General features: G+C 36.4%; 2 long non-coding RNA genes across 3 annotated transcripts in view; one reads left to right on the top strand and one right to left on the bottom strand.

Annotated features, from left to right (window-relative positions):
- Positions 1-25,553, bottom strand: part of LOC110344503 (uncharacterized) — a 309,982-nt gene that overhangs the window by 238,109 nt on the left and 46,320 nt on the right. The window lies entirely within an intron of this gene.
- Positions 676-23,940, top strand: LOC110344504 (uncharacterized). Its single transcript, XR_002387104.2, has 3 exons — positions 676-1,037; positions 3,920-4,064; positions 23,742-23,940. It is a non-coding gene; the product is annotated as an uncharacterized LOC110344504 (long non-coding RNA).

Raw genomic sequence — 25,553 nt, 5'->3', positions numbered from 1 at the left:
CCTGGGCTCCTTCCCAGACTTAATGAACCCAAGTTCAAGAGAGGGGTCAAATTTATATGTTTGACTGACTGGTTGACTGACTGACATTGCACTGGGGATCAAAGCCAGGACCTTGCACATGCTAGCCAAGCACTCTACCACTAAGCTCTATCCCCAATTCTTGTTTATTTTTAAATAAGCATGCAGATCAATTTTATGATCAGGAAAGCTTAGGAAACAGGTGTTCTAGGAGATTCAGAAAGCAATGGGATACTTCTAATGTCCTCATCAATCATACAGAGGCTCCTAATCCCTAAGGTATGCACTTGACATCCAAGATCTAAACCTGAGACTCAACCTCAGTATGAGCCTGAAGGAGACATCCTCGTGTACAGACAGGTTGGTAGAAGCCCCTAAATTTCTCCCTAGAGGAGCTTAGCACTTCAATCTGGTGGTAAGCATGGGTAAAGGAACTTGTAAGTTTATTGTAGCAAACTCACTCTTTGTACCTGATTATATGTTTAAGTGGGATGGCTTTGGGAGGCCAAAGGAAATTACAGAGGCTAAAGCCACTCTAAGCCACAATTTGGCACCCTGACTGCCACAGGAGTTGAGTCTGTTTCTCAAAATAGATTCAGACAAAAATAGCATGAGTCTTTACTATCATTAGAGAAAAGAAAAAAGTAAGCTTTGCACTACAACAGAAATCTGAGTGGAAAAAGGGAAATGCAAGTGAGAGCAATAGGTTGAGAGGTTCACAGGGAATTGGATTATTTAGAAGGGGGATGTTATGGCTTATATCTAGATGCCCTCCCAAAGCTCATATGTGGGCTTGCGGAAGGTGATTCAATTATGGGGGCTTATAGCTGTGCTGTTAAGAGGTGGAGTCTGGTCAGAAGAAGTAAATCAGTAGGAGAGGCCTGGAAGGGTTTACCTTACTCCTCAGCTCCTCCCTTCTCTCTCTACTTTCTGGATGCCATGAGACGATCAGCTTTTCTTCTGCCACGCCCCTGTGCCATGCCATCCTGCCATGGAGCCAGATGAACATGGTCTGAAATGTGAGCCAAAATAAACCTCTTCTCCTTTAAGTTGTGGGTGTTGGGTACTGTGTCTCAGCAACAAGGACAGTGACTATAAAACAGGGGAGAATTGAACCTGTGCATAGGCGGAGGACTGGGAAGAGGAAGAGAACAAAATTTAGAAGCTGTGAAAGTGAAAGAGGAACGTTGGGCATAGTAGAGGAAGCAGGACCAGAGTCTGGAGGCCGCTGTTGGGAGCAGGAGTGGGTGAAAGCTAACAGTAGAGGAATCTTAATCACAGAACCTTTCCTTACTAATCTGTTTTCTCTTCATCATCTGTGCCAGTCCTAACTAAGAGAGGAAGAGTGTTAACAACTTAGCTTCCACTTCGGATTCTTGGAGCTGTTCGCTGGGTATAGATCTGTTCTGCAGTGTGTGCAGGGTGAACACTGGATATCCAAATGGCCACCAAGCTGAAACTTCCCTTAACTAGGCTGATAAGAGAGTCTTGTGCTCATTGCAGCTACTCCAAATGAGTAAGCAGCTAGCTATGTTTTGTCTGTCTCTCCGAGAAAACAAAAGATCTGGCCAGACAAGGGGTTGGAGCTACAGTTCCATCAGCTCACGGCTGGCAATTGTTTCCAGGTGCTGTGCACCTGACTACCAATGAACTTGGTACGGGGGAAGGTGATCAACTACCTCTGGAGCTTTCAGCTTCTCTAACGTAGGGCAGTATCCTGCAGAACAGTTAGAAGAGAGCAGTGCATCTCAGAATCAGTAGTAACAATGTCACCTAGAAATGTGTTAAAAATGCAAATTCTTCAGCCCCATCCCAGACCTACTAAACCAAGAATTCTGCAGGCAGGGTATGGTGAAATGGGTATTAACACATCTGCAGGCAATTCTGATGTGAGTCATTGTCCTATGGGAAGGTCAGATTACTGCCAGGCCTTATTCACTCTGCCTCTTCTTGTCCGGAGGTAATCACTCCTATGTCTAAGCTGGAGGTGTAGGCAGTGTCCTTCAAGCTCCTCACTGCCATATCCCTTTCTTTCTACTTCCTCCTGAATAGGCCTGAATTTGACTTTCATTAAACTCCAACATACACTTGTTCTTCTCATAATAATCCTCTGCCCACCTCCAACTTACTCCTTCAAAATTTTGGCTCGGGTTTACAACATGCTGTCATAATTCTTCTGGATTTCCACATTCACGTCTGTGATCTTTTCAATAACCTGTTCTCTCAGTTCCTCATTCTCCTTTCCTCCAATCAAGTTTCCTTGCCTTGGAAACTCAATCCTGTGGTCATCTTCCCCTCTACCATTTCAAGTGCAAGGATCCCATTTTCATTCTTTCTGGTTCCTTTTTAGCACAGTTCCAACAGTGCTTCCACCTCACCAGAATCACACTGGTCTCATGGTGTTCCTTTCCTTCTTAACCAGCATAAGAGTCATAGTCTACCATTTTAATTACTCACTTGTACATACCCTTGCCCTTTGTCCTTCTCTTACCACAGAACCTCATAAGGGAAAATGGCAACATGGTTTAAACCCAGTTCTCTGCATCCATGATAACTAATTTTACCAGAATACATGGGCTCCTGATGCTGCCCATAAATTATATTTTATTTCTCCTGTCCATTCTCTCTCCCAGGCAACTATTCAATACTTTTATTATCACTCTTCAAATCTCCGACACTGACTCTATCATCCTCAACCTCAGTCAGTGATTTTGCCTCCTATTTCACTGAAAAATAGAAGCTACAAGAAGAGAAGGTCTAAAGTCCCAACAGTTACTGTTTTTCTTGCATCTGTGCCCATATATTGTATACTCTGTCACTACCAGAAGGAACAACTCATACTTACAGTAAAGGATAATCCTACAACATACACGAGGTTCTCTCTTCCCACTGGTTCAGGTATATTACTCCAGCAACCCCTCACTTTATTCTACATCACCATTTTTTCTGTCTCCTGGATTCTTAACACCAGTATTCTAGAATACTCCCATCTTGAAAACCTTCCTCTTAACTCTGCTTGCCCATTTAGCCATGGCTGTGTTTTTTCAACTCTTTATAGGTCAGCTCCTTGAAAAAGTTAGCCATACTCACTATGTTCAACACTTCTCTGTTCTCTTTGAACCACTCTACCCAAACTTTTACCCTGACCACTGTACTAAATCTGTCCTTGTCAAAGTCCATGATGATCAATACTTAGTCATATCTTATTTTGATCCAGTTGATGACTCTTTCCTCATTAAGATACTATTTTCACTAAGCTTTAGGACATTCCCTTCTTTGTTTTCATCTTACCTCACTGGCCACTTCTTGGTCTCCACTAATTCCACAGAGTTTAATTTATGGCCTGGATTATAGGTCACCCCTAACTAGACACCAAATGCCTGGTCCCAGTTTCCCATACCTAGTGTCACCTTGAATTGTTTTAGTACAAACAACCTCTCTCAGTAGGGCCTGCATCCAAGAGGATCCTGCAGACCTAGCTCTAGCTAACTAGACCTTTCCTCTGGTTATCAGCCTAATTTGCTGAGGTCCAAGCATGCTTGAGGATCCTTCTCCCACTCTTTGACAAGAGGAAAGATGGAAGAACATGCAAACCTAAAGTGAGAAGTTGGATAAATCTCAAAAGGCTATGGAAGGACCACTAACTTTGGCTTTTATAATTATATAAACAGATATATGCATTTGTGCCTACTTGTACACCTACAGATAAACCAACACCACCCTCAAACATTATTTCTAGCCCTATGTATCAGTGCCCTGGGGATGAGACAGTCCAAACTGGCATTTTCCTCTTCCTCTTCCCCATCCCAAGTCACAAACCCCAAGTGTTTTCTGTCCTTTGCTTAGTACCCATTTGATCTGATGACTATTCCCTCTCTCTGTGACCCCACCTCTGTTCCAGATGTTGTCTTCAACTTTCTTGCTTCCTATGCTACAAGGAATGAACCTGATCCTTTCTGTCCTGCAGCTCCAGGTCCAGAAACACATGTGTAAAATATTCTTGAAGAAAAGCAGTGTTCTCATCACAAAAATGACAACTATGTGAGGTAATGCATCTGTTAATTAGCTATATTTAACCATTCTACAATGTGTATATACATTAAAATATCAGGTTATATATGATAAATACATACAATTTTTTCTGTCAATTGAAAAGATAAATAATAAACAGATCGCTGGGGTTGTGGAAGGCAGGACATACATAAGAAGGAAAACAAATGGAGAAGTCAGCTCAAGATAATTTTAAGGTAGGTTTCATAAAGCTTGATTAAGAGAGGGAAGAAAGAGAAAAAAGAGCAAGAGAATAAAAGGGGACATAAGATACTGAAATCCCTCAGGATGTGGAGGGTAGATGCCTTTCTCTTAGATTTCAAAGAACAATAAAGTAGTTAACAATAAAGTAGCTAAAGAAAATTGATCATTTTCTTTGAGCCACACACAGTTTGAAGTGCTTTACATACATTGATTTAATTAATGTAATAATCCCATGAAGTAGTAATCATGTAATTATTCTTGTATTTCATTTTATTTTACAGATCATATATCACATAGGGAAATATAGTAATTTGGCGAAGATCAGACAGGTATCAAGTGACAAATCCAGAGTTAGAACCCAGGCAATCTAGTTCTAGCAGTCGGCTCTTAACTACTCCTTGAGTCTATCACGAGAAGACAAATGTAGGTAGTTAGTATGTCTTTGTGAAGAATACAGTAAGCTGTCTGGGAACTCATTCTGGGTGACCCCAATTTTTTTCTTTAAAAGAAGAGGTATGAAGGTCTCCAGAAGTTCATTCATTAGAAATATAATGTGAGCCACAAATGTAATTTTATATTTTCTAGGGGCCACATTTAAAACATAAAAAGAAACAGGTGGTATTAAACCTACTATATCCCAAATATTATAATTAATATTGTGATAGTGTTTTAAGAATATAATATTAATTGTTGAGATATTTTACTTTTCTTTTTTCATATAAGCCTTAGAAATTCATTATACATTTTAAACTTTTAGCATATCTCAATCTACACCAATCTTGTTTCAAGTGCTCAGTTACTGGCATACTGGACTATGCTGTCATTGGTAGGAGGAGTAAGAGTGAAATAAGGATATGGACAAAGAAAAGGTATTTAGGAAGAGAGGTATATCGAGAAAACTGCAATTTCTCTACCTTGATTAGATAGGAAAAACAAATAATGTGAATTACAAGCAAAAGTTACGTTTACATTAAATAAGACAATATTCAATGTATATGAGTGTGCATATGTATATATGTATACAGTCAAATATTAGAGTCAGCTTTTATGACTGGTGAACTAGAAACATAACTTAACAACAGTAAAAATCTACCATCTCTCCCACAAGGGCCCTTGGGCTGCCTATAATATAATGCAGTCTTTCGGGGAGAATGGATCACTGGTTGTCTCTTATCTGTCCATCCTTGCCTAATTTTCAGCCATGCTGTTCCCAGTTCTCAGTTATATACAGCCTCCTCTCTGATCCAATGCTTCCGATCCCTTTATGTCCTTTATCTGTTTCTTCTTTCTCTTGAGCATCTCTCCCGTCATTTGGATGCCCACAGATTAGCATGGTAATAGTAGATTCATGTTGGCACCCTTGCCCTTTCCACACCCATGCCTCTCCTTCAGCTAGTTTCATTACTAGTCTGAAGCTACAGCTTATAAAGTGACACCAGAAATCATTCCATTAGGAGCCTACCTTTCAACATGGCATCCTTCTTTTAATTTCCCCCCTTTGTTTAAAGCTTGTCATCTCTTTAGTAGTGAATGTTCAGTAATGATCAAGGATGAAAAGAATTGTTCAATTGCCATTCAGGTTAAAAATCACAAGGGAGTTTATGAGAAGGCCAAACTGGAGGACAGGAGTTTGGAAGAGAAAACAAAGCGGCCAAGGGAGTAGATATCTATAAATATATTTTTAACTATATAGTAATATAACAGCTATGAAATTGAATCTTCTTCCCCAGGGTAAGTAACAGAGTATCATAGGCTTTGGCAGGCAGAATAACCCCCTTTTCAAGTTGGAAGATATCATCCTTTGATCAAAAACATAAGATCCTTTCATTTTCCTCACTACAGCCAGTGCCTCAATTTCAAAGGCCACTCGCTGTTTCTGATCTCTTATCAGTCAAGCAGACTCAGAACACAGACAGAAAACCACTTTAGCAGAAGCTGCTGTCTCCTTTGTCGCAAATGCAGACTTAAGGATGCTACCCTGCTAAAACACTACTGCTCAACACAGAAAGGCAGAAAAAGGGGCAGAGAAAGCCACCTTCATGACGGGAAACTAAAGAATCTACTGAGCGGAGCAGAGATGTCAACTGTAGGTGAAATATAGAAAGTTGCTAATGTGGTTACATAAATCCCTTTGTTTCTAAGCCAATTTCACTCCTAAAATCAGGGTTTCCAAAAGAAAAATCCTAGGATGTTGCCGGGCAGGTATAAGTATGACAGTGCAACTAGAAAGAAACTCAACCGTGTGCTTATGTGTTCTATTACCTAATGCATGCCAGGCACTGTGCTATCTTTTTTAGAGCACAGCAAACCCCACAATCACCTCAGCATGAGGAAAACACCTCAGAGAGTTAGACATTTGCCCGTGGCAACACTCTTAAGTGGAGGAACATTCAAACCTGTGCTTTTCCTCCCCTAAAGCCTAGGCTTTTTTCTTTTCTTTCTTTTCTTTTCTTTTCACTGTTTGTTTGCTTGTTTTCATCCTCTTTCTCCCACAGCACACTGCCTCCATAGAAACAGGAGATTGTTTGGCTGGGTTGCTCTGTGAACTAGGATAGTCAGAAGGACAAGCCCAACCATAAAAACATTTGTTTTTACTTTGTTCTTTCTGCGTACATTGTAGATGTACACCCCTCAAAAAAGGTTAGATCAAATAAATACAAGGTCCATGAAAACATCTCTGCCTATATCCACAATATAAATCATATTTGCCAAAATTTGTTCAATTTGCTAGATTCATGGCTCATCAATTTTAAACTACAGAGGGACTCACATGCTTAATTTCAGTGAAGTCAACAATGTAATGCTCTTCATGTGTTTTGCTTTTATGTCAGACCATTTAGTGTCACTCGTTCTTATAATTTATTCAATAGTTTTATTCAACAAAAGATAATTGGGCAAAGGACAAAACGGCAATGGACAGTTAGAACAGAATGGCAATTTGAACTGAACCACATATGAGCTACCCAGCTGTATTTCAGACTTACATTGCTTCCCCACTTTTCCTTGTGTGATATTTAGTCTCATTGTAGTTTCCTGGTATGTAGCTCCTCAAATCCTTAGAGTTCTAGACAGATAAGAATGTCTTTTGTATGTTACTGAGATGACTGGTGGTTGGGATCCCTAGATAGCCAAGGGATGGAGGCTTTAGGGAGAACCAGCTATATGATAAAGGATTTGAACTCTCAACTGTACCCTCTGACCTCTGGGGAGGGAGAGGAGTTGAACTTGAGATGATAAAGCAACTGCTAATGATTTAATCAGTCAGGTTTTCATAATGATGCTTCTATAAAAATTCAACATAACAGTTCAAGGCTGATGAACAGGAACACATCCAAGTGCTGGGGGGTGGTGAACCCAGCCCCCAAACAGTATTTTTAGTTCTTTAAATTAACTGTTCTCTACAGACAGTGTAGAGGCGCATGTCTATAATCCCGGCTACCCTGGAGACTGGGGCAGGAAGATCAAAAGTTCAAGGTCGGACTGGGTAACTTAGAGAGATCCTGTCACAAGATCTAAAAAATAAAGTAAAAAGGCTAGGGATATAGCTCAATGGCAGAGCACCCCTGGGTTCAATCCCTAGTACCATATACACACAACAAAATAGTTTACTGTTTTTATATATTGCCAGCTACCATCTCTATAAATGACAGCAATTCATATTCCCACAAGCTCACTGCCCCACACTTTTACAAATCCAAAGGAGCACTTTATCTATTGGGGGGTATTAATCTCTAAATGTCACACTCTCATTCATGGGAGCAGTCACCTATTAAAATATTTTCAATACATGTATTGAGTTCACACCTTTTTTCCAAGCATTTTGGTGTGTACATTGGTTTACAAATCAGGTAAGACAGGCAGTATGATTAGCAAGGATGAAAGTTTTCTTATGGTGCAACAGGAAAGGAAATCTGGGAAAATCAGATTGGAGGGTCTGGTAAATCATGTGAAGGCTAGTTTTAAAGAATTAACTAGATGAATAAAGAGGGAATGAGTATTTTAAGAAGACAGGAGAGACTGAAAGACTCCCTAGAGGCTGGAAAACCTAAGTATTCAGATCAAAGGAGACCACAGGGATCTAACAACTACAGGCCAGGGTAATCCCTGAGCTCATACATACACACAAGTGCGAATGACACTGGTGAAATTTGAGTAAGCTCTGTAAAGTAGGTAATGCTATTATATCAAAGCAAAATTTCTTGGTTTTGATAACTTGCCCCTGGGTAAATAAATGCCTTTGCTCTCGGGAAATACACACTAGAGTATTTAGGGATAAAGAAGGGTATACATCTACAACATACTTTCAGTGGTTCTGAAAACAAATAATAAAAAGAGAGAGAGAGACATGGGAGAGAAAAAAAAGAGTACAAATGTAGTAAAATGTTAACAATTGGTAAATCTAGGTGAAGAATACAAGAGGGATTTTTACTAGTTTTTCAATTTTTCTATAAATTTGAAATTATTTAAAAATAACTTTCTTGTATTAATAGTCAAAATACAAGAATGCCTCCAGTGACTTTGAGGTGGTTCTGACTACAATTAAATGGAAAGTGGTGACAAATCCTTGTGCTAATCTGTGAAAGTTCTTTTTTCAGCTGTGAGATTTGAACTTTGTCCTGAAAGCTACGTGGAAGGAAAGAGTAATGAACTCCATTTTGCATTTTAGAAAGGTTGTTTTAGCAGCTCTGTGCAAATGGGCCTGTTGTGGGACCAAATGAGAGGCAGGATGCCAGGTGGGAAGCTGCCATGACAATTCAGCCAAAGGAAAGCCTAGCTAAGGCGAGAGAGAGAGAGAGAGAGAGAGAGAGAGAGAGAGAGAGAGAAAGATTATGTGTCACAATCAGAAGTATTTCCACTAAAGCAGCAGGAGTGAGCTGTTATGCAAAATACAGCCCAGCTCACTGCATCAGCTGAGCCAGCAGACAAGGTAACTCTGACTTATCACCCCCATTCCACCACTGGCCAGTAAGGGGCTTCATAGACCCAGACTCATCCAGCCACACCCCAGTACCCTTTGCCACCACACCTAGCAAACTATTCCTGAAATCTGCCTGTGTTGTACATGTTCCCACAACTGGAAGGAAAAGGAGATAAGCAAAATGATTCACTAGTAAGCAAAAACATGCCGGGGATTTAGCTCAGTGGTTTCGCCGGCTGGACCCAAGTTCAATCCCCGGTACCAAAAAAAAAAAAAAAAAAGAACAAGAACTAGTAAGCAAAAACATACATAAGATAACTGATGAAAAGATAGGAAAATAATAGAACCTACAAAAAAATCCAACATAAAAACATAAAAGTTAGTAAGCTAGTCAAAACTCTGACAAGGTAAGCAATGCAACACAAAGAACAAAAACACAACTTAGAAAAAATACACTATAGGAAATAAAAAAAGTATGGAGATTTTGCCTAATTCTAAACAAATTTTATTCAATTGAAAGCTAATAAAATTGAAAGGTTTAAGAAAATAGGCAATATTCAAGAAGTATATGTAGTTGATTCAAAAAGTAGACTCTTGGACTGGTTTCTTAGATGAATACTTAGTTTAGATGTTTGTAATTCTGGGGACAACTTTCCAAACATATATTATTTTCCACTTCCTTTTGTTTAGATTCACTTTTCTATTAAGTAACTCTTTTATATACTAAGATGTTTTACTAACGTTATCCAGTGAGCTAGTACACAGTAAGAATTATGTTTTTGGCTTGTTATCTTTGCATATTGTTGTATGCATATTTCCTGATCTATTTTCTTTAAACTTTATTTATGATATATCTTGACATTGAGTTGTATATCTCTATATAATAAAATGCTTTGAGATTTTCTTCATCCTCTTTAATTTTATAAAAATGTTTCATACTCAGAGATCAGATATTCAATATTATTTTTATACAGGTTTATAATTTTTAAAATAAAATATGAATATTTTTCTCATAATAATCATGCTCACTGTGGGAAACTTGATAAAAACAAAAAGGTATTTAAGAAAACATTTTTGTTCCCTCTGCTTCACAAATATTTAGTAGGAATTTAGGAAAAATTAAATAGTAGGAAATCTATTAATGAATTTATATTAATGTACCAAAGAAGATAAACTATATGATCTCTGTAGATGCCCTCAGATATATTTTAGAAAAAATAAACTATGTACAGAAAATCAGAATAAAGTTATAAAGATTCAAGGAGATATAGAGAATAGAGAAACAATAGAGAAAATAAATAAAACTGAAGCTAGTTTCTTGAAAAGATTAACAAAACTGACAAACCTTTAGAAATAGACTGACCAATAATGAGAAAAACTCAAATTATTAAAATCTAGAACAAAATAAAGGGCATAACTATTGACCTTACAGAAACAAACAAGCAAACAAAATATCAAGGAATTCTATAAGCAATTGTATGCCAACAAATTAGATAACCTAGATAAAAATGGACAAATTCTTAGAAAGATAGAAATGACAAACTGATTCAAAACAAGGTAGAAAATATACGTAGAACCCAAACAAGTAAAGGTGTTGAATTAGTAATCAAAAAGCTTTCTGCAAAGAAACTCCCAGGACCACATGGCTTCACTGGTAAATTCTACTAAATATTTAAAGAAGAAATAACACCAATTACAAACTTTTCCAGAATACAGAAGAGTAAGGAAACCTACTAATTAACTTGTTCTGTAAGGTCAATATTATTCTAATACCAAAATCAACATCACATGGAAAGAAAACTACAACACACAAACCTTAAGAATATAAACTCAAATACCTTCAATAAAATACTACCAAACTGAATTGGGCTACATATAAAAAAGATTATACACCATAATCACGTAAGAGTTAGCTCAGGAATACAAGGATGTTTCAGCATACAAAAATTAGTCAATGTATTATGCCATATTACTAGAATAATGAATAAAAACCTAATGACTATCAAATGCATAAAATGCACTTGACTGTCTGATAGTAAACCTGGGCCTCAAATATTTTTAAAACTTCAGCTAATCTAATGTAGCACCAAGGTTAAGACCCTCTGTTCTATGTCTGTTTTGCTTATTGGAAAGAGCTCCTTCCTAAAGATAAACTTGTAAACTTAATTGGGGATCAAGCTATTACCATTAAAAATTTCAGATCATATTGTGAAATATGTAGGCTCCAATCTGGTAGAGTTTACATTGGAAAACTTTCTTGACCAACTACTTTAGACTAATCAAACTGCACACTTAACTGGAAGGAACACCAGATTTTCGGTGTTTTGAGTGGGTATGAAAGAATGATCCATTTGAGGAATTTCAATGCACGCAGTCTATAAAGGATTTCTTTCATGGAGAATTAAGTTGTTCCAGAAGATGGCTGTCATATAATCTTGACCCACAAGTATATCCAGGAATTGCTGAAATGCAAGCGGAGGCTAGAAATATGTTTGGACTCTTTGAATTGAACCTGATATTTAAGATTAAAATAATGTGTCACAAATCAGGTTACCAGTATAACAATAACAAAGATCCCACAGGAACTGAGAGTGTGCATTCTACCTATGATTTCTATTAATCTATTCTGGTTCTCCATAATTAATATTAATGTGAATTCTGGAGGATTATTGTAGGAGGGGAATGCCTTATTCACAGGAGACAAGGACTTAAGGAACTCAAAGTACTCACTATTTTCATCTCAAATGTTGCTGCAATAATCATGGTTCTGAAATTTAAAGACGCCAACATTGTTTTGGACAATAAATCAGCCATTGCCCTAGTTGAGTTTAAGAAAGGAAACATCATGGCTTTCATCACCCTTTTTAATTCTCCTGAGGAAAAGAATATGGTTATACAATATTACAACCTTCCAATTATTGGGGGAGATTGCCCACTAATACTTCTCAGATTCTCATCACTTAGTGGGTCATTCAGTCACTAATTCATTTTTATCTTCTGGGATTACTAAAGAATCCACAGTGTTTCTGGTTACTCAGGACAAACAGCACTGTCTTCAGAGGTCACTTAGCCCCTACCTCTCTTTATCTTCACTACAAGAACTTGTTGCCATTACAATCTAAAGTAATGAATCAAGATAGATTCCAGCAAATATGACTGAAGTTGAGGAAACTTGGATTCCCCATGCTCATGGAATTCCAACTCACAAAAAATCCTGGCTTATTTGCTCAAGTGGAGTGGTTCAAATGACAGGTGACACTGTCAATATAATACTGTATGATACATGTTAAGTCCAAGAACATTCTCATTTATTCATTCTTTTGCTCAGCACGATTAGATTCTGGTGGAAGAAAAGTAATAAATAAGTAACAAATAAGTTCATGACCTAATATAAGACAGTGATAAAAATCAAGCAAGGTAAGGATGAAGGTGATGGCATTAAACCATGGTAAGCAACAGGTCTCTCAATGAAGGTTGTAGAACAATGAGAGGAAGAAGAGGCTGGGAAGAAAAATGGGTGGGTGTGGGCCTTTGTTTTTATTCTTACCCTGGGCCTCCCAAGTGGTAGAAGTGGACCAAACTCCATAAAAACACAATCTTTTATTACCCTTTTTGATTCTCCTCTTGGATTTAGCACTGTGATATCAACAATGTTTTGTTTTGCAGTGCTAGGGATCAAACCCAGTGGCTCTCAAGCACTAGGCAAGTGCTCTGGCACCAAGCTACATCCTCAATCCTTTTTAAATTTTATTTTGAGGGCCGGGGATTTACCTCAGTGGTTTCGCTGCCTGCTGCGCATGCGCAAGGACCCGAGTTCAATCTCCGGTACCAAAAAAAAAAAATTTTTATTTTGAGACGGAGTCTTACTAAGTTATTCAGGCTGGCTTTGAACCTGTGATCTGGCTGCCCAGTAGCAGGGATTATAGGCCACAAAATTGTTTTTTAAAAGGCCTTTGAGGAATAGTTAGAATATGATAAACTGCGTTTGTTTAAAGTATAACATTTAATGTTTTTACACATCTACCCAATAAAACCATCACAATAATCAAGATAATAAATATACCCAACCCTCCACCCCCAATTTCCTTGTACATTTTTGTAATCTCTCCTGATTATCCTGGACTGACCTCCCCATCCACAGGCCCCTAATATTAGTTCACATCTCTAGAATTTTTTCACAAATTGATCATACAATATATACCACTTTGGCCTCTTCCACTTGGCATAATTGTCCTGAGATGCATCTATGCTGTAGTGTGTACCAACAGTTGATTCCTTTTTATTGCTGGGTGGAATTCCATTGTATGTATTAATTTTCATCAATTCTTTTGTTTATGGACATATGGACCATTTCCAGTTTGGGGCTATTTTATAAAAAAGCCAATATTTGAGCACAAGTCTTTGTTTGGCCATATGCTTTTGTTTCTCTTGAGAAAATACTTGTAGCAAAATGGCTACATTGCATAGCAGATACATGTGTAAAATTTTTTTAATGCCAATGTCTTCTACATTTGTATTTCTACCAGCAGTGTGTAAGAATTCTAATTTTTCCACACTCTAAACAACACTTACTATGGTCAGTATATTTAATTTTAGAAATTCTAATTGTATAGTGATAGCTCATTGTAGTTTAATTTATATTTTCTTAATGACTAATTATATTTGATATCTTTGATGTGCTTTTTTATCACTGGCATTTTATTTTGAGTGAAGAATCTATTCAAACTTTTTGCTCATTTTTAAATAAGTTATTTTCTCAGTATTGAATCTTAAAAATTTTGTGTGGATTCTGGATACTAGTCATTTATAAGACGTGCTTTAAAAATATTTTTTAGTTTGTGGTTTATCTTTCCATTTGCCTTTTTGTCCTCCTAACAATTACTTGGAAGAGCAAAAATTTTTACATTTGATGAAATCAAATTTATCAATTATTTTCTTTTGTGATGATCTGAGTAAGCTCATCTAACTCAAAGTCATAAAGATTTTCTCCTATGCCTTATGTAGGAGTTTTATAGTTTTGTTTTACATTTACATCTATTAGCCATGTTGAGTTATTCTTTTATATGATACAAAGATGGATCAAAGTTTCTTTTTTACTATTTTTCCTTTTTTTCTGCTTGTATAGGGATCTACCTCTTCAAATACTATTGGTGGCATCCTTTCTCCACTGAATTGTCTTTGCACCTTTTAAAAAAATCAGTTTTCATATGTGTGAGTCTATTTCTAGATTTTCTATGTTGTTTCATTGATCTATTATTTAGCTTGATTCAATATTACACTGTCTTAATTCCTTTAATTTTATAAGAAGTCCTGAAATTAGGTGGTGCTAGCCTTCAGCTTTAATAGACTTTTTTCAAAGTTATGAATCATCTCCAAGGAGCCAGCTTATCACAAAAGCACAGTCATTCAAAGCACTGATATTTTGGTACTTCATTATGTCTCTCACCAACAATTCCATTATTCCCAATCCATCCCCTGAGAGAGGGCCCTGGGAATCATATTTCTTCTTTGTCACCTGAATCCATCGTTAGGCTCTGTAATACAAGAAGCAAGAGAGGAAGCTACACTGGAGGAGGGAAAAGAACTCCCTCTTTCCTGTTTGCTCCCTGCTCTTGTGAGCATCACTCCAGTACTGCACCTTCACCCCAGCAGCTGCAGAGCCTCCTGTAGTGGCAGAGGAATCCATTTTGTAGTTTATCAAACAACTGCAAGACCAAACCCATCACACCTGCACCTCCACCCCCAGGGGCACCAGAACAACACTCTTAAACCTCTGAGTATTTGCTTTTCTACATTTCCAAAATTTTAATAATCCCAATCATCTTCCTCCTTCTTTCATCAGTTCTAAGGGTAAATTCTTCCTGCAGGTGCTACCTCTATGGTGATTTAGAGCTCACTTTTTACCTAGTTACCTCGTTAATAACTTTATGTCTAGCTTAACTTGGTTAGCATCCAACAGATTGGTGATGCTCAAAGCACAAGCCTGGGACCAGCAACACCAGCATGGCCTAGGAACTTGCCAGAAATACAAATTCTTATGCTCTGCACCAGACCTACTGGATCAGAAAGTGGAGTTGGGTCCTGGAATATGTTTTGACAAGCCTTCCAGTTGACTCTGATGCACACTAAAGCGTGAGAACACAATGAAGTATGTAAGACTTAAGTGAGGAAAATGAGCCTATTATATCAATCCAATGAAGTAGTCCCACTCTGAAATTTGAAAATTATGTGTTTTTCAAAGATGCAAGCACTTGACAGTTTTCACAATTTCTTATAAAACTATACATTTTCCTACAATCCAAAAATTTGACTCCCTGGTATTTATTCAAATAAAATGAAGCATGTCCACACAAAAAGTCTGCACATAGTTTGTACCAGCTTTAATCATAATTGCCAAATCTTGAAAGCAACTAAATATCCTTCAGTGAATGGATGAATAAGCTGTTGGATATAGAGACAATGAAGTATTATTCAGCACAATGAATTATTATTCAGCTTTCAAGTCACAAAGGACTTGGAGGAAATTTAAATAGATTACTGCTAAGTGATAGAGAACAATATGAAAAGCCTACAGTACTACACGAGTCCAACTATATGACATTCTACCAAAGGCAAAAGTATAGAGATAGTAAAATGAGCAGTGGTTGCCAGAGGTTGGTGGAGAGGGATGGTCAAATAGTCAGAGAAAAAGACAGCAGTGAAACTCTTCTATATATCATTATAGAATAGCAAATTTGAGCTCAGCCTGGGCAATTTAGTGATTTAGCAAGACCATGTCTCAAAATAAAAACTTTTTTTTTTTTGGTACTGGGATCGAACTCTGGTCCTTGCGCTTGTGCAGCAGGCAGCAAAACCACTGAGCTAAATCCCCCGCCCAATAAAAACTTTTAAAAAGAGCTGGGAATGTAGCTCATTGCAAAAGCCCTGGGTTCAATCCTCATTAGGAAATAAAATATGTAACAACACTAAGAGTGAATCCTAATGAAAACTGTGGACTTTTGGTGATGACAATGGGTAAATGGAGGTTTCTCCATGGTACCAAACACACCATTCACACAACTTTAGGATATTGATAGTGGGAGAACTTTGTGTGTGTGTGTGTGTGTGTGTGTGTGTGTGTGTGTGTGTGTACAGAGTGGACAGGGGCATATGGGAACTCTACTTTCTACTCAATTTTGCTCTGAACCTAAAAGTGCTCTAAAAATAACATAATTAATGTAAAAATATAACTATGAAGTAAATAAAAATCGTGCCTACTTCAAACATAAAGAAATTGAGATAAAAAAGACTGATTTACCTAAGATATAACTGTTAAAAGGAAAAAAGATTCAAGATTTAAGTAGACTTGTGCCTTTAAGTAATGCAGAACAAAAAAGTCTCAGAATTATAGAATATTAACACTGAAGATTCCTTAAATGCAACCTTAAGTGACACTAGCACCATGAATAGATTTTTAAGATCTCAAAGACCAAGATATATTCTGGATCGATCAAATAATAAGTTCTGGGATGTGACTCTGTGTCTGCATTTATTGAAGTTGCATGGTCATTATTCTAATAAAAGGTTTGAGGTCTAGTTGACTGAGTCAAAGAATAATGGGGAAAAAATTAAATCTTTGATGAGAATGCTTCCATTCACCATGGGGCAAGAGTGTAATACATTCCCTTTCTACCTCAAAGAATTAATTTTTAAATCATTGATGTCTGAAGCTGTTAGAAAGAAGTATAATTGTTTTCCTTTGAATTTTTAAGATTTGGCGTGGTATCCTAAAAAGAGCAGGGTTAGTGGTCATACATTCCAGAAGCAACTGACACTTAACCACTATCTTGGAAAGTTTGCCTCTCTAGACCCTTGATTTCCTTATATGCAAAATTAGTGTCTTAATTTCACCTAAAAATCAAATAAAACAATGTGTATTTTCCTTTTTCTTTTTTGTAAATCTCCAGAGCAATGTAGTGTTTGTTTTAGAAGATAATGAACTTAAGGGCTGGGGATTTTGCTCAATGGCACCACACCTGCCTTGCAAGTAAGTGCAAGGTCCTGAGTTTGATCCCTGGTACCAAATAATAATAATAATAATAATAATAATAATAATAATGAACTTAAAATGACACTGATGGTGCACAGAACAAGGACTGGGTCTCACTCTTGGTATTCATTAGCTGCTCTTAGGGAAGAGCATGTAAGCTTTTTTGAAAGACCTACTCTCATCTATAATATGTACAAAGCAAAATCAATACCTTCATGATCATCTTGGGAATTAACGCTTTGAACAGTATGTGGCACCTAGAAGTTAGTTTAAAAGTGTTACTTTCCCTTTCCCACAGCCACTTACATTTCTTATGTATACCACCATGCATTTCAAAACATACCAAGAAAAAAGTAAAGGTTACCCGAGATCATTATTTGATTATGAATGATCTGTCCAAAAGGAGTCTTGAGCCTAAGGAAGGGCATTCATCCCTTGTTCTTGGTGAAAGGATCTCAATGTCACCAATATGCCCGTTTGCAGGGGATTATCAAGTTAATGAGATCCCAATAAACATACCAACAAGCTACTTTACTGTACACATGTTGATTGTAAAGTTCACAAGCAGTTAAGAAATTAAGACAGAAAACACTGAAAAGAAAAAACCATAAGGAGGAACTGCTATACCGGTCCTTAAAGAATCCTACAAAGCCTCAATAATTGAAACAGTATAGAACTTGTGTATGAACACACAGGCAAACCACTAGAATAAAAAAATCCAGATATGTCCAACAAAATGTAGAAATCCAGTATTTGATCAAAGTGATATCTTTTTAATCTTTTTTCAGATATGGTATTGGGATATGTAGATGATCATTTGGGAAAAAAAGAAAATTAGATTAATTCTTCAGATCATACGCAAGTGTAAACTCCCAATTGAACTTAACAGTAAAAAGGAAAATTAGAGAAATAGAGAAAAATATAAACAAATCCCCTCTTTAACCTGGGCCAAGGAGAAGATTTCTATGACTAAACACCTACGTGCAATAAGAAAAGCCTGATAAATTTCATCACATTAAAATAATGAATGTTTGCATAGACGCATAGAGTCAATATAAATGGCGGACTGAGGGAAAAACTTGTAACATTTAAAACTGAAGGAGTGTTGCTCAAAAATCCTAAAGAAAAATAGATAAAATATAAGCAGGAAAAAAAGAGAAAAGCATAAGCACGTAGAAAAATAGCCCTTATGCAATAGCACAATATAATTGTTTTAGTCCATTCAGGCTGCTACAACAAGCTACATAGACTTAATAGCTTATTAACAATATAAATGTATTCCTCATTGTTTTGGAGATTTGGAAGTGGTAGATCAAAACACCAACAATGTCTGATAAAGGTTTCCCTCCTTGTTTTGTACAGCTGTCTTCTCACTGTGTTGTCATGTGTAGGAAGGCAAGGAAGCTGCCAAGCTGTCTCCAGCATCTGTTAAAAGGACATTAATCCCATTTGTGGGAACTCTACTGTCATGACCTGACCACCTGTCTAAAGCACCACTTCCTACCACCACCATACTGAGAGTTAAGAGTTCAACATATGAATTTTGGGAAGATGCAAATATTCAGCTTATAGCCACTACTCACAATAAAAAAATGTAAATTAAAACTATAATAAGATATAATTTCCCATTAGCAAACATCAAAAAGCTTGATAACACACTATTGATAAAGCTGTGGGAAAACAGGCATGTTTAAGCATTGCTAGTAGAATGCAAAATGAAGGCAAATTCCCCTATGGGGGAAAATTTGACAATATTTAACAAAACTAAATGTGCAATTCCACTTCTAGGAATTCATCTTAAAGATGATAGATAGATAGATAGATAAATCGCTTCAAGGGAAAAAGAGGAAACAACATTCTGTTTCCTTTAACAACAACAACAAAAAAAACCCCGATAAGACCACAAAACAGAGGTAGGAGAAAACTGAGAAGGTAGAAGGGGTATAGGAGAGAATAAAACTTCTGTATAGGTTTTTATATAGTTTAGAACTTTGGAAGCATGTCATCATTGTACTTATTTTTAAAATTACAGCTGAGTGGTAGCACATCCCTGAACCACTGACTCCTCAGGAGGCTGAGGCAGGAACATCACAAGTGAACATTAAAAATGAAAAAAAAAACAACCCCAATGGCTGGTGATACAGCTCAGTAGTATAGCACCCCTGGGTTCAAACCCTAAGTATTAAGAATATTACACTAAATGAGCAAAGATGGGAAAAAGAAAAATTAAAAACCTAAAACTGGAAGCAAATTGAAATAATAAATTAATTATAGTTCATATGAATGTCATACACAAAATGAGGGGAGAAAGGAAAAAGCTAAGTAACGTTGCAGAGTATTTGACTTTAAATATATATCCTGGGTCTAGGGCAGGTTGCAGAACGGGGAAAGAAAACTACACACAAAACCTACACTCTTTTTTTGTAAGTTTGTTTATTGAACTGTTATGAGCAAAGTCATTCTGAAACTATTTTGGATAAATTACAGCAATGAAAGAATAATTGTGCCCATTTCCTTGGGAACCATAGTTCTCACTCTGCAAGAAGGAACAAGCAAATATGGGATGGCAGAAGGTAAGAAAGAACCCTGTAGAGATGAGCTGGATTAGGAGGTACTGGTGAACTCAAGATATAAAAAATATGTATCCACACAGACATATGTACATGTATATACTTAAGTATGTGTTTGTATGTGTGCATACGTGCACATATTGATTAGCTCTGTCTGCTGAATGGCCCTAGAAGCCAGCATATCTCAATAACAATGAGCCTATCTGTACCTGTATTTTCATTTTTAGTATCATTTCTCTCTGAAACAAACCAGGGCTCTCCAGAAAAATCGCCAGTTCTGGGGCTAAGAAAGGACTGTACAATGTAAGTCTGAAATGGGTTATAAGGAATTGCTCAAAAAAACAGTGAGGCCAAGCCATCAAGATGTAGGCTCAGCTTAAAGGAATTCCACTGGCCAAATCTGCGACAATCTGAGATCCAAAATATATAGAGTGGGATGAATTATAAACTGCTTGGAGGAAAAAAAGAATCAATAAATTCATAGCACATAAATTAAAAAGTGACAGAGGAGGTTATCTCATTTATAGTAGAATACCAAGGGCAAACTAGTAAATGTGGAATATAAGAGTTAGAAAATCATCATTTCAAAACCATTGTAGAGAAATTTGGTTCATGTAAGACTCTTAATGGACCTAGGGGAACACTTAATGAGGGACAGAATATTTGCATGATCTTAATGTATTTTCCCACAGATTGCTTATTAGTTGTAAAAGTAAAAACAAAACAAAACAACAACAAAACAGTAGACATAGGGACAACACTTGATCAGGTGATCAAAATCAGTATCATCGAGGTGGAACAGAGGAACAATGAGGGCCTCCAAGTGATATGCTGAGAGGGACACAATGTCATTTACACAATACTTAAGCCAGAAAGGCATAATCTGAGCGTAATCACTAGGAAACATCAGGCAAACCCAAAATGAGGAACTTTGATTATGAAAAACAAAGTCTATGAAAATTTCCCTGGTTAAAAGAGGCTACAGAGACATGGAAACTAGGGGCAATATCTTATCCAAGACTGGTCCCTGAACTGGAAGTCAAGTTGGGGTTAGAAGCGGAGCTAAACAGGGCATTACTGAGTAATAGACAAATTAGCACAGATTAGATAAAAATCTTCTATTAAAATATTTACTGAAGTTTTGACTGTGTTGTGTTTAGGTAAGGCATTATCACTATTCTTAGGAAATATACACTGTGTGCTGACAGAGAGCTTCATAGATGTAGTGGACTCTCAAATGATTAGAAAATATCTGTCTATATACATATATATACATACACATAACACAAGCACACGAACACAAACATGTTGTGAAGATATGCACAAGTGACAAAGCAAATGGGATGAAATGTTAATAACAGATGATCCCAGGCAAAAGACATACTAGTGTTTTTTATACTAATCTTGTCTTGCAACTTTTGAATACACTTGAATTATTTCCAAATAAGAAGTATTTCCAAAACAAAAGAAGGAGTTAGGGGTGTAGTTCAGTAGTGAGTGCTTGCCTAGCATGCACAAGGTCCTCCTAAGTTGGTGGGGAGAGGTACTATGAAGTTGATTTGAAAGACAAAAAAAATAATTTAGATTTGGTCAAAATACTGTAGGTTGATATCAAAATAAGCCATAAATTCATTTTAGTCCAAGTCTGAAAAATGTGGCAAGCTAATTTTGCTTAAATAACTTCATTATTTAATGTTTATAAAACAATTAAAAACAGTTTTAATATAACAGCTTACAAACTATAATATAACCAGTGAAGTAGAGTATATTCACTATATAGTGATGACTTGCCCCAGATACCATTAATAAACTGGTATCTCAGTCTCTTGCTAGGAAGACCTGTTTAATGACCAGGAAAAAAAAAGTAGCTAATAAACACCCTTTATAGATTTGAAATCAACTTTTAGAACATTATACTTGAAATTACATCACATTTCTTATTCCAAAATAATGCCTTGAGACCCAACAGTAATATTATCTAGTTTCACCTTTTAACACTTACCTTTTTAGTTAAATATTAAGATTCTGAGAGGAAAGGATACAGAATTAAGTATTTCATGCCCTGTGAAATTGTAACGTCCTTTAGTTCACACGAAGATTTAGAATCTGACACCACAATATTTTTTATCTCAATATTTGCTTCCTCGGTATTCAGATAGCTTACATTAGAAACCCAGCTATTCCCTTTCTCAATGAGCAGAGGTGGTTTTCTAGGATTGGTTTGTGTTATATGACCTCAGGTCTGTTTTTCTTTTTTCGTCTTGTTTTGTTTTAAAGGAAACAAATTTGTTATAGATTGGAGATACTGCTACTTTTTAAAAGCTTCCTGTTCATATACCATACCAAGAAAGTACAATTTATTTACAAATTATATGCTACTTATACTTTGAACAAATGAGCTAATCGTTTGTTTATCTAATAAACTGAGTTTAAATAGCGATTAGTGGCCACTAGTAAATGAAATAGTTTTTTTATTTAATTCCACTCTGTAACGGTTGTATGTAAAAACGCCTCTGATAAAGGCATGACTTACAAAAGTTAACATTTAATTTCTCATAATTGCCTGTATAAGCATAAGGGAAATTCATAATTTGTAAATTTTCTGCTGCAGACACCGGGTCATGTCCTTGTAGTTCCAATTGACTTGGCTCTATTAGCATGTAATGTTTTCAGCATTGGCAGGGAGATAAAAGGGAGAATTGAGAGTATGGGAAGAAAGTAAATTTAAGTAGGGTAAAAAGGAACCAGAAGAAAAAAAGGAAACAACAGAGTAAGGAGAAATAGAATGTCAGTGGGAAAGAAGACAGAACGGATGGTCAGAACAAGGAAATAATTAAAAGTTTTCTCACCTGGAGGGTTATTCATACAGACTCGGACATGAAAGTGTCTTATTCATGTTTTGATAAAGGGGAACATTTAATTCTCATTCAGAGAGTGTCATTATTTTTATTTCACATTGCTTCTGTTCTTTTACTATCAGTTCATTTTATGTAAGTTAAAATAAAACCTAGCTTGCATGAAAGTTCTTTAATTCTTCCACAAGCTTTAAGTATTGTTCTTGCTAAAATTAGAGATGGATGTTAAAATGGTACTGCATGGCCGGTCTGAGCAGAGGCTGCTCAACACGCCTGGAATTTGTAAGAATTGTCAACTATTAATAAAGCAGATTTCTTCCTGTTGTCATCGTGTACTATCCTTTGAAGCATTCCCTAAGGAATCTTTTTAAACAAGCTTAGATAGAGTTTGTCATGGTATCATATAACCACTACTGAATTGTTCTGAGTTTTGAATCAGCCATGTATCTTTTGTGTGAAAAAGAAAAATAATCTATCATAAAAGTGGGTGAAAGGTGACACTTTCTCTAATCATTATATCCTGGGAATACATATTTATAAATGTTTTCAAACATTAGCTTGGTAAACACGTACTACTTTCTCAGATTGTTCAAAATATGAACCGCTGACCTTAATAATTGCTACAACTTACTTTGTAGATAAACCTGTGGTTTCCTGACCATCCAGCAGCTGATAATGCTCTATGTTAAAGAAAGAGTCCATGTTTATATTTCTTTTCAGTACTCTAATTTTATGATTAAGTCTAGACATAATTTAAATTAACTGTCTCAACTTGTCTTAATGTTTATATAATTTCCTTCCAGTATTTTATGACAAGGTATAGACATTCAAAATACTGTCTCAACTTGTATTACTATTTTTATAATGGTCCAAACTATATTAATTCTTCTTTAATAATCTGTTATTATACAATGAAATTATTGAGGTTATTTAAAGACAGTGGTAGGGGCGAGGGTATGGCTTAGTGGTAGGGCATTTACCTACCAGGCATGAAGACACTGAGTTCTATTTTGGGGGCATAAAAAGGCAATGATGTAACAAAACTCAACTCAAGAGATCATTTTTCCTCTTATCTAAAAATTATCTTTCTCTTTCAGCCAGGCATGGTGGTGCACGCCTGTGATCCCAGCACTTGGGAGGCTGTGGCAGGAGGGCTGTCATGAGTTTGAGGCCAGCCTGAACTACACAGGAAGATCCTGTCTCAAAAAACATTAAAAAATTAAAATTATCTTTCTCTTTCAAATCTTACAACTAATCCATACACTGTAATTTTTAAAGTAGAACAATTTCCTGGCTTCAAAGGTACCAACTTAAAGGTTGCATGGCAATGCTGCCACAGAGTGATGTACTCATGGCACACAAACAAATTTTAAATAGGAATGAGTAACGATGACTATATTTTGGTTTCCACAAGCTCCTACAATAAATGGTATCCTCATTTTTAATTAATGATGCAGTTGACTTCAGGCATACACAGACTTCTAGTAAAACATTCTGGTATATTTCACCCTTAACAACAGGCAATATAATTTCAAGAGTGTTTTTTATAATAGTCACTCATAAATGTTACCACTGTTCTTGCATTATTTGTATAACATTCATAAATACATCCACAGTGTTTCTTCTGTGTCCCTCAAATAATATTGTCTGCCTTTTAAACAGGAGGCAGCTGAGGCAAAATGATATAAAAGTAACTTCCCCACTAATTAATTAAGGTTCATTGTGATTCATGAGCTTCTAATTCCTGTGCTTAAGACACCAAGATACCATTTTCTGCCATCTCTGCTTGATATTTATCTCAAATAATACCAAGATTAGTTTAAGAATTAGGCCAGGGTCATAGATAAAGTACTATAGAATTTTAGAGCTGATAAAAATTTTAAAGATAATGTTCCCAGAATTTCAAAGGAAACTGATGTCCAAGAATATGAAAAGACTTTATAATCTGCATCCCTAGTTGAAGGCATGAAGAGGATGTATGAACGACTAGGAAGAAGGTTAAGTACATTTGATAAATACATAAGGGTAAGAAAACAAAGTCTTGGCAATGGAGGTAACTAGACATATTCTATGTTATCCTGTGGCGGCAGAATGGTTATGGAACCATAGAAAATCCTTAACCTCTATGCAGTTGTGAGCTGTGAAGCTAACCTGCTGAGGCTGTTCCTTCCCTACCAAAGCAACAAACAGGCTGCTTCCCACCATCACTTAAGATATAAAGATCTATCCCTAGATCCATTTCATAAGCAGCAAACACACTGGACTACTACAGTCATAATTTTTTATTAACGGAAAATACTAGCTTTTAATCAAATCCACAGAAAAAATGTTTTAAATAATGATGCATATTCCGTTTTTGAAATGTGAGTATAGAAGCAAGAAAGGAAGGAAGGATGTGTCAGGGACAGTGTTAATCTACATGACTAAGGGTGTGGAGGGAAACCATTTATACTCAAAGTGAAAATCCCTTTCTATTTTAAGGAACACTTTTTTAAAGAATTTCTCAAATGAGTCACCAGGGCAAGATCATATTCTTCCAGGACACTTATTTTCAAAAGAATAAGCTTTTATTCTGTTTTTTTGTTTTGTTTTGTTTTTGGTGCTGGGGTTTGTACCCAGCACCTTGCACCTATTAAGCAAGTGCTCTACTGCTGATCTGTGCCATGAACCTAAGAGTGCACTTTTAAAGCATCGATAAGAGAGAAAAAGTTAATCTGACAACAAGGAAAAAGCAGAGTTGATTTCCAAATGCCCTTTCTGTTCTAATCAGTCCACAAGAGCACGAGTAATTATTGCAAATGATAAAGATGCCAACTTTGTGGAGATGAAATCATTCAAACATGAGTTCTCTGTCCCAAGGCTTCATATGACAGCTTTTCTGTAGCTATTGGTTTCACAAAGCCTCTATT

The sequence above is a fragment of the Heterocephalus glaber genome, unplaced genomic scaffold, assembly GCF_053883595.1.
Source record: "Heterocephalus glaber isolate CG9 unplaced genomic scaffold, H.glaber_assembly_v1.0 deba00001472, whole genome shotgun sequence".
NCBI lineage: Eukaryota > Metazoa > Chordata > Mammalia > Rodentia > Bathyergidae > Heterocephalus > Heterocephalus glaber.
The sequence above is the reverse complement of the archived record's forward strand: the minus strand, read 5'-3'. Positions and strand labels throughout refer to the sequence as shown.